The sequence below is a fragment of the Apium graveolens genome, chromosome 4 (assembly GCF_009905375.1).
Source record: "Apium graveolens cultivar Ventura chromosome 4, ASM990537v1, whole genome shotgun sequence".
Taxonomy (NCBI): domain Eukaryota; kingdom Viridiplantae; phylum Streptophyta; class Magnoliopsida; order Apiales; family Apiaceae; genus Apium; species Apium graveolens.
This window is the reverse complement of record NC_133650.1, coordinates 42,143,926-42,152,162: the sequence shown is the minus strand read 5'-3', so window position 1 is coordinate 42,152,162 and position 8,237 is coordinate 42,143,926.

Sequence of the window (8,237 nt, the reverse complement as noted above, 5' to 3'; positions counted from 1 at the left end):
CACCGGAGCCCCCAAGATACGATGATCAGTCGTATAATGGTTAATATTTATTGTTCTCTACATGTAGAAGGACGACTCCCATACATCTAATTGTCACCCTTATCACATTCGGGCATATTATGTGTGGCCCATATATCCAAGCTTTCCACATACTTCATATGTTTACATGTGGCATACCAGTAGTCGCTCTAGTACACAAAGTATTAGAGTCTACCCTTCTTTGTCCTTTGAAGAATCCTATCATATCCCAAGAACTCGAAGAACTCGAACTGCATCGAAGTTCCCCAAGCGTTTTGCTTGTTGATAGGCACAACTCATCTCATATGTATATATACGTACTTCCGAAAATTTTCGGAGGAAGTTCTAAGATAATCTGAGTTGACCGTTGTCAATAGATAAATAAGTGAGAGGAAGTTTCTTTTGGCACTATAGTCAAAATATATAAAATCCGTCGAGATAATATTTTTCGATGATTCGAAAGTATTAGATTGATTTTCTGGAATTCAGAAAATATTTAAAATAGGTTTTATGATTTTTTAATCATATTAAATCATTTAGGTAATATTAATATTTAAATTATAATTATTAAATAATTTAACCTCGAATAATTCTATTTTAAAAGGATATTTGGAATAATATTTCTCAACTAATTTATGTTTAAGAAATTAACTTAATCTTAAGCAATACTAAATAATTGAATTTAAAATAAAATAATCATCTCAATGAATATCTGAAATAATATTCATTGTTTGAGTAATTAAATATAGTTGAGGGAATACAATCTTTGAAAATCGTTTTAAATAAATTCGAGGTATTTAATACTTCGCAAGAGGACATCGAGTCCCTTGGAATAAAATAGTTATAAACTTTAATTGTCCAAAATATCTCCGGGATGATTCACGGGTTTGTAAATAATTATACCGACCAACTCTCGGTCTATAATATATAATACCACGCTACTCGCTAGTGTAATATCCGGGAAAATTATGTGAATATTTTTGGTGTTAAATAAATAAATATTATATGTTTTATAAGTTTAATCTGATTGTTGTCATGATATTAAGTGTTATAACTGCTATTGGTATTTCCGTGCGAACCAGAAAATTTTTCGATTGATTAATATTGTTTAAACTGCAATTATATGAATCAGTCTGCAATTCGGACTCGTATTTAATTATGTCTTTATCAAGGTACCTGTTTCATCTCGATGTATGTGCATGTGATTGTATTTTACGTGTTTTTGGAATTTTCTGTTAATTTAAGTATCATTTTTGTTTTCGAAAATAAACGGACCGGGAACCCACCGGGACGTCAAACCCCACAAAATATGTGTTTTTATTTTTATAAAGTAATACGTATTTCAGATACCTAGTATTTCTGTATTTTGAATTATTCGCAATTATTGGGAAATTTTGAAATAAATTTTATATGATATCGCTTTTAAAATTATTCTCCGTAATTATTATTTTGGGGCTAACTATTTTAATTTGGGGATAAAAATACCCTTATTTGATTTTTGCATATAATTTTTCAGTTAATATAAATAGTTGAAACTGATTTTTATTATTCATTTTATTTTATTAAAATTCAGCAAAAAAGAAATAGGCAAGAACAAATCCTTGGGGGTGAAATCTCTTCCTTCAATTTCAATCACTGTTTTTGATCGATCTAGAAAACCAAATTGGACACTCGAGTAGTCGATTTGAAGCTTATTTCATGATCTTTCTATTGATATCAACATCTCAAAACGAGGTTAATTCTTCTGTGACTTCGTTTTTTTCATTTTTTTTGCTATTTAAATTCGGTTTTGATTATGGGATGGTTGTTTGATGTTTTTGTTTATTGATTAATGTTCCTGAGGCTGTAAGGAATGATTTAGTGTTTAATTTTGTTGATATTGGTTAAGAAATGATGAAGTTCGAAGTTCTTGGTTTGTTAAATTTTTTAAATCGAATTTCTGGAGATATGCTTGATTATGGGTTAGTTTAAAGCTTAGGGATAGATTCTAATTTGTTCAAGCTTTAATTTGAGACTAGAAGCGTTAATTTTGGTTGAAAATTGACGAATCAAAGGTTCGCCGGAAAACAAGAACTCAGGGCCCGATTTTTGGCCTTTTTCCGGGTTCGAGCATGTTTTTGCAAGTGTTTGTGACTGGGTTTTGGTGAGCGAAATATGAGGAACGTTTTGGTGGGAAGAAACAAGATTTTTAGCTGAGTTTTGGGGGGGGGGGGTGTTTAGGTTACCGGAGACCGCCGGAAGTTCGGCCGGAATCTGGTAAAAAACCCAGAAACCGGCGAACCGCCGGCTGTGTTCTTCGAATGACCGGTGAAGGTAGCCTGGGGGACTGCCGTTTGATCCCCTGGGGAAGAAGAACAACCCCAAGAATTCTGTTTTTACAGAATTTAATTAAAAATTCTTTTTTCTATTTTCAAAATTTATTTATTTATTTCTAAAAATCATTTAATAATTATTTTAAATACTAAAAATTATTTACTTAATTATTTTAAATTCCAAAAATTAGTTTCTTTTATTATTTGAAAATATAATTTGATTTAATTATTTATAATTTATTTTAGTTAATTATTTATGAATTTAATTAAATGATTAATTCATTTAATCAATTAATTTTATTTATAAATAGTTAAATACATGTAAATTATTCATAATTAATTCAAATAAATCCTAAAAATTATTTTTAAGCTTTTAAAATTTTTATTTTGGCATTCATCAATCAATTAATATTACTATTAATTTATTTAATTCTATTTTATTCATGATAAATAAACCGTTCGTTCGTTAAATATGAAACAAACGCGTACAAACTCAGAAAAATACTACGCTTTCAATAAAAATACTTTCAAGTCTTAATTTCTTTATATTACAATGTAATATGATTTGTGAGTTATTTTGAGTCGGTATTTAACCAGTAGACACTGTTATTAACCCAATTTCAGTTTTAAGCGTTCTAAAACCTATCTATAGACTATCTGATCTATGTGTTACATGGAATATAAAATTACGTGTTATATGAATACCATGATTACGTGATAAGTGACATGCATGCTATCTGTTTACAGTTTTAAAATGCCATGACTAGCTATAAATGATCGGGTAGATGTCAAGACGTATAGTTACGTCGATTGAGTTTGGTTCTATAAATTAAGATAGTCCTTTTGTTTATAGAATCGAGTAGCAAGGAGTGCAGTCAAGTGTTAGACGGAGATAGTAGCCAACAGTTATAAGCCAAAATCAGAGTAAGAAGTTATTGAGCATACCAGGAAAGTATTCTCTCCTATTCTAAGTTCAGAATAGCTTATTATTTTACATATTCAAAATATGAGAACTGTTTATAAATAATTTGATAGCGCATCGAATACCAATACTCCTATGTTAATTGAAATTATCTTATTCTATCAATCATTCTGCTAGAACCAATCTTTTGATTCGATATATAGTGAATAACTATACTATCCAGATATACTCTATAAAGTGAAACTTTGAGTTGAGATTAGCGAATAACTAATTGTTCTAGTTATTTCGCCATCATTTGTTTAGATAACTTCGGACCATGTGAAATGGGGAGTTGAACGGATAAGGATGTCATTGATACGACTCCTTTAATTAAAATTGTTTTGTGAATTGGTTAGTGGATAGCGTAAGAGGCCGAGGCACCAGTCTAGCGTAAGCTATTATACGAAAGTGTAATATCTTGCTAGGAGAGTATATGCCTTTTTTATGGATATCCAATAGGTACGATATGGCTGTGGGATATCGATACCTATATTTACAGTATGACTGCGGGATACTGGTGCTGTTTCATGACTGATCATCAGGAACAACATAGTGCATAATTGTGCTTGGTTAAAATGTCACTTAAACTTTAAAGTTTATATCAGCTTTTGATTTTACTCAGATATTGTTATTGTTGTTCATTTATAAACTTCATACCACTTGCTGAGCATCTCTTCGCTCATACTTGTTTACTATTCTAATCTTTCAGCTAAGCCAGAGCAGGCTTGAGTTCCAAGTTGATCAGAATTCAAATGCTTGTAAATAGTTTAGTGTGTTTTCCAGGTAGAAAGTTTGGGACGCTTGAATAATCTAGAGGTTTGTAATAAAATTTGAATAATTTGTAAAACTAATTATACTTATGGGTTGCAGTAAAGGTTGGTTTGTATTACTTTCTGTTTCATATTATAACCTGTGATCGATCCAGTTGCATGCAAGGGGTCATATTTATTATATTATTCCGATGTGATTATTTTATTATAGTTTCTTTTGGGCTAGTGACCCCCAAATCTAGGCCCCGGGTTTGGAGGGCGTCACAGGTTGGTATCAGAGCTACAAGTTTTGGTCACTGAAACAGGCTTAGGATTGTCATATATGTGTCATAAGAAGATCACATAAGATAAGCGCGTATAGTTTAGCTCTTATAAGGTTAAATTTCGGTTATTGGGTGGGAATATAGTTAAGTTATTTAGGTTCCCTGTTTTGTGTTTAGCTCTTGGCTTTTGTGCCATTGCTTTGCTATTTTGTTGGTTTTGAGGATGGTAAGAAGTGATGAAAAAGAGGTTGAAAGGTTGTGTTGCAAACTTATCCACTATTTGTTAGTTTATTTGAGATTTTGAGCAAGGGTTTAAAAGGTTTGGGTAGTTTTTCATCAATTTTCTTTGTGTTATTATTTTTGAGATAGTAAGCAGGATTATGTGATAATCATGGCGCTTGTGTTAATATGGTACCAAGTTTATGATATTTTGAGAAGAGATAATGCTTGAGAATTTTGATATGCTAAAGAATTGCTACATATTTGACACAATGCTTGACAGATTGTTATATATGTTGCTTGTTTTCTTACCAGAATAATGGCATCAAAGACAAGGAATAATTCAGGAGAGGATCGTACAGAGATTCGGATAGACCCAGCGGTTGTCCAGATGCAGCAACAGGTATTGCATCTTATGTAACAACAACAACAACAGCAACAACAATAGCAGCAGCAAGCAGTAGCACCACCTGCAATGACTTTTAAGCAATTTCAAGCTGTGAAGCCACCTGAGTTCAAGGGAAGTGTTGATCCTGTGGAAGCCAATGCATGGCTCAAGGAGATGGAAAAGGCTTTTGAATTAGTGGGAGCAGGAGCTGAACAGAAGACCAAGTTTGCAAGCTATTTTCTGAAGGGAGAGGCTAACTATTGGTGGGAATCCACGTGAACATTGGAAGGAGATGAATTTGTGACTTGGGAAAGGTTTACTGAGCTATTCCTGGAGAAGTATTTCCCGAGGTACATGAAGTACCAAATGGAAATCAAATTCTTGAACCCGACTCAGGGTGATCTTACTTTCACTGAGTATGAGGCTAAGTTTACTGAGTTAGCAAGGTTTGTGCTGGTTCAGGTTGATATAGATGAAAAGAAAGCAAGAAGATTTGGACAGGGATTGAAATTTTGGATTCGGAATAGGGTGGTCATGTTTGAGTTGACTTCATATGTGGTAGTGGTGCAGAAAGCGATGGTGATTGAATGTAGAAGCGACATGTCTCAGAAAGGAAAGGATGGAAAGAAAAGGAAAATAGAAACCTCAAGAGGAGGCCAGCAGCAAGGTAATTTTCAGGGCCGTTTCAATAAAAGGCCAGAGTTTCAAGGTAATAGGAATGTGGGATTCAGAAGACCACAATAAGGAAATGGAGGACAAGGCAACCGTTTTCAGAATTCTAATCAGAAGAGGCCCAATCGTCCACCAATGCCAGATTGTAATTTTTGTGGCAGAAAAAACTTTGTGGTTTGCAAAGCCAATTCTGTGTGCTACAAGTGTAATATGAAGGGATATCATGTATATGAGTGCCGCAATCAGATGGCTGAAGTTACATGTTTCTGATGCGGAAAGACTGGGCATTACGTCAACAACTGTAAGGAGCAAGCACAAGGTGTATATGTTCTAAGGATTGCAGGATCATCATCTCAGGGTGTGGCAAGGATTGAAGGACCACCGGCAAAGAACCAGCCAAAAGCCAGAACATTCAATATGACTATGTAGGATGCTGTTTAGAGTTCTGACGTGGTTGTAGGTACGCTTCCAGTCAACTCCGTAGATGCTAAAGTTTTAATAGATTCTGGAACTACAAGGTCATTTATTTCTTAAAGTTTTGTCAATAAGCTGTATTGTGAAGTTAAGTTGTTAGAATAAGTGTTAATGATAGAGCTATCTAATAAGAATCAAGTTCCCGTCAATCGAGTATGCCCAAGATGTGATATCGAGATAGCGGAACATCATTTTTATGCCAACTCAATACCTTTTAAGTTGGGAAAATTTGATATTATCTTGGGAATGGATTGGTTGTCACAGAATAACGCTCAGATTGATTGTAAGAATAGGAAAGTGAGACTTCAGACCTTGGATTGTAAGAAGAAGGTAATATTTTAAGGAAATAAGGAAGAGAAAAAGTTCTTATCGATAGCTCAAGCGAAGAAGTTATTACGTCAGAATTACGAGGCGTATTTGGCCCATGTGATAGACACTATCAAAGAAGTTCCAGCACTAGAAGCAATTCCAGTTGTCAATGAGTTTCGAGATGTCTTTCCAGACGATCTACCAGGATTACCTCCCGATAGAGAAATTGAGTTTGCGATTGATCTAGCACCCGGAACATAACCAGTTTCTAAAGCTCCGTATCGAGTGGCACCAGTGGAGATGAAAAAATTAGCAACTCGGCTGCAAGATCTTTTGGAGAAAGGAGTTATAAGATGTTAGGTCACACACACTGTAGAGGGGGTGAATACAGTGTAAAGTACAATCAAATCGAACTTTAATATCTCAAGTAACAGAAAACAAACTTTAATTAAACAATAAACTCTGTTACAGTATGGAACTGTTACCTCTCAGTGATGAATAATTATCACAAGAGCTGCTAGGGTTACAATGAATAATCTTCTCGAATATGATAACACTTATAGTGTAAACCCTATGTCTGTGTTTATATACTACACAGTTACAAGATAATCGCTAATTGATATGGAATATAATTCTGCTTCCTAAAATATATCAATCAGATATCTTTTCTTCCAAGTATTCTATTCTTCATAGAATTCCTTCTTCATGCATATCTCTTCTTATGTTTATCTCGATCTTCTTTCCTTTAATCAGCTATTGTCCTTATCTGAACGTCCTTCAGCACTTAAGTTCTGATATCCATCTTCTGATGATTATCTCCTGATAATATAAGTACTGATATCCTTAAGTCCTGACTTCCAGTAAGTACTGATTTATCCTGTTTAAGTAAGATCTGAAAACTAAACATAATATTAGCCATGTCATTATCAAATATATCTAACAATCTCCCCCAACTTGTAAATTAGCATAATATACAAGTTTAACAGATATTTGATGATGTCAAAAACATTAAGTACAAATGCATGAGAATTAGACTAGATAACTACAACTTACAGTCCTTAAAGCTTTACCAATATTTAACTTCTCATAACAGCTTCAGTCTGTACAAATATCAGAATTTAAGCAGTTGTAGATCTTGACTTAGCTTCATCTTCTGATCTCTCTGATGTCAGGAGTTGTTCTGAGATAGTTCTTCAACAAACATTTCTCAGCATATCTAAGTTCATCAATCATTCTCCTTTTAGCATCTTTAAGCTCTGCATTATCTTCAGCAATTTGAAAGATTGCATCCCTGAGATCATTAATCTTTGCTTTTCTTATATCCTGATCCAGTCTGATCAAATAAGCTTTATCAGACTCAAGATTGAATTCCACAGCCCTGTAAACCAGAAAGGTAGTTATAATTTTAGCAGTGTTGGGCTTCATTTCAACTATATCACCCTTGTGATCTCTGTACTTTGGAACATATGTGCTGTCAGACTTAACAGAATAAAGTCTATCCTGTCTCAGAATCTGATCCTTCAAATAGTTTGCAGCACTTCCTGTCAATCTGTCATCCACTTGAAGTAAGAATAGTACATGCTCCAATTCTTCAAAATACTTCAAAGGAATGGCATTTTGCCTTATATGATAAACCCTACCATCTGTCATGAAGTACAACAAGATGTGTTCTTTCAAGTAGGTATGGTAAACCATTTGTACAGATTCCAGTTGATTCAATCTCTCAGGAGTTGCTCCAATACCTGGTTCACTCAAGGAAGTTGGATCATTGGTAGTGTTCTGTATTCTTCTTTCATCAGCACTTTCCAATCCAGTTTTATCTCTTGCTTCCTTTCCAGTAACTACTCTTGC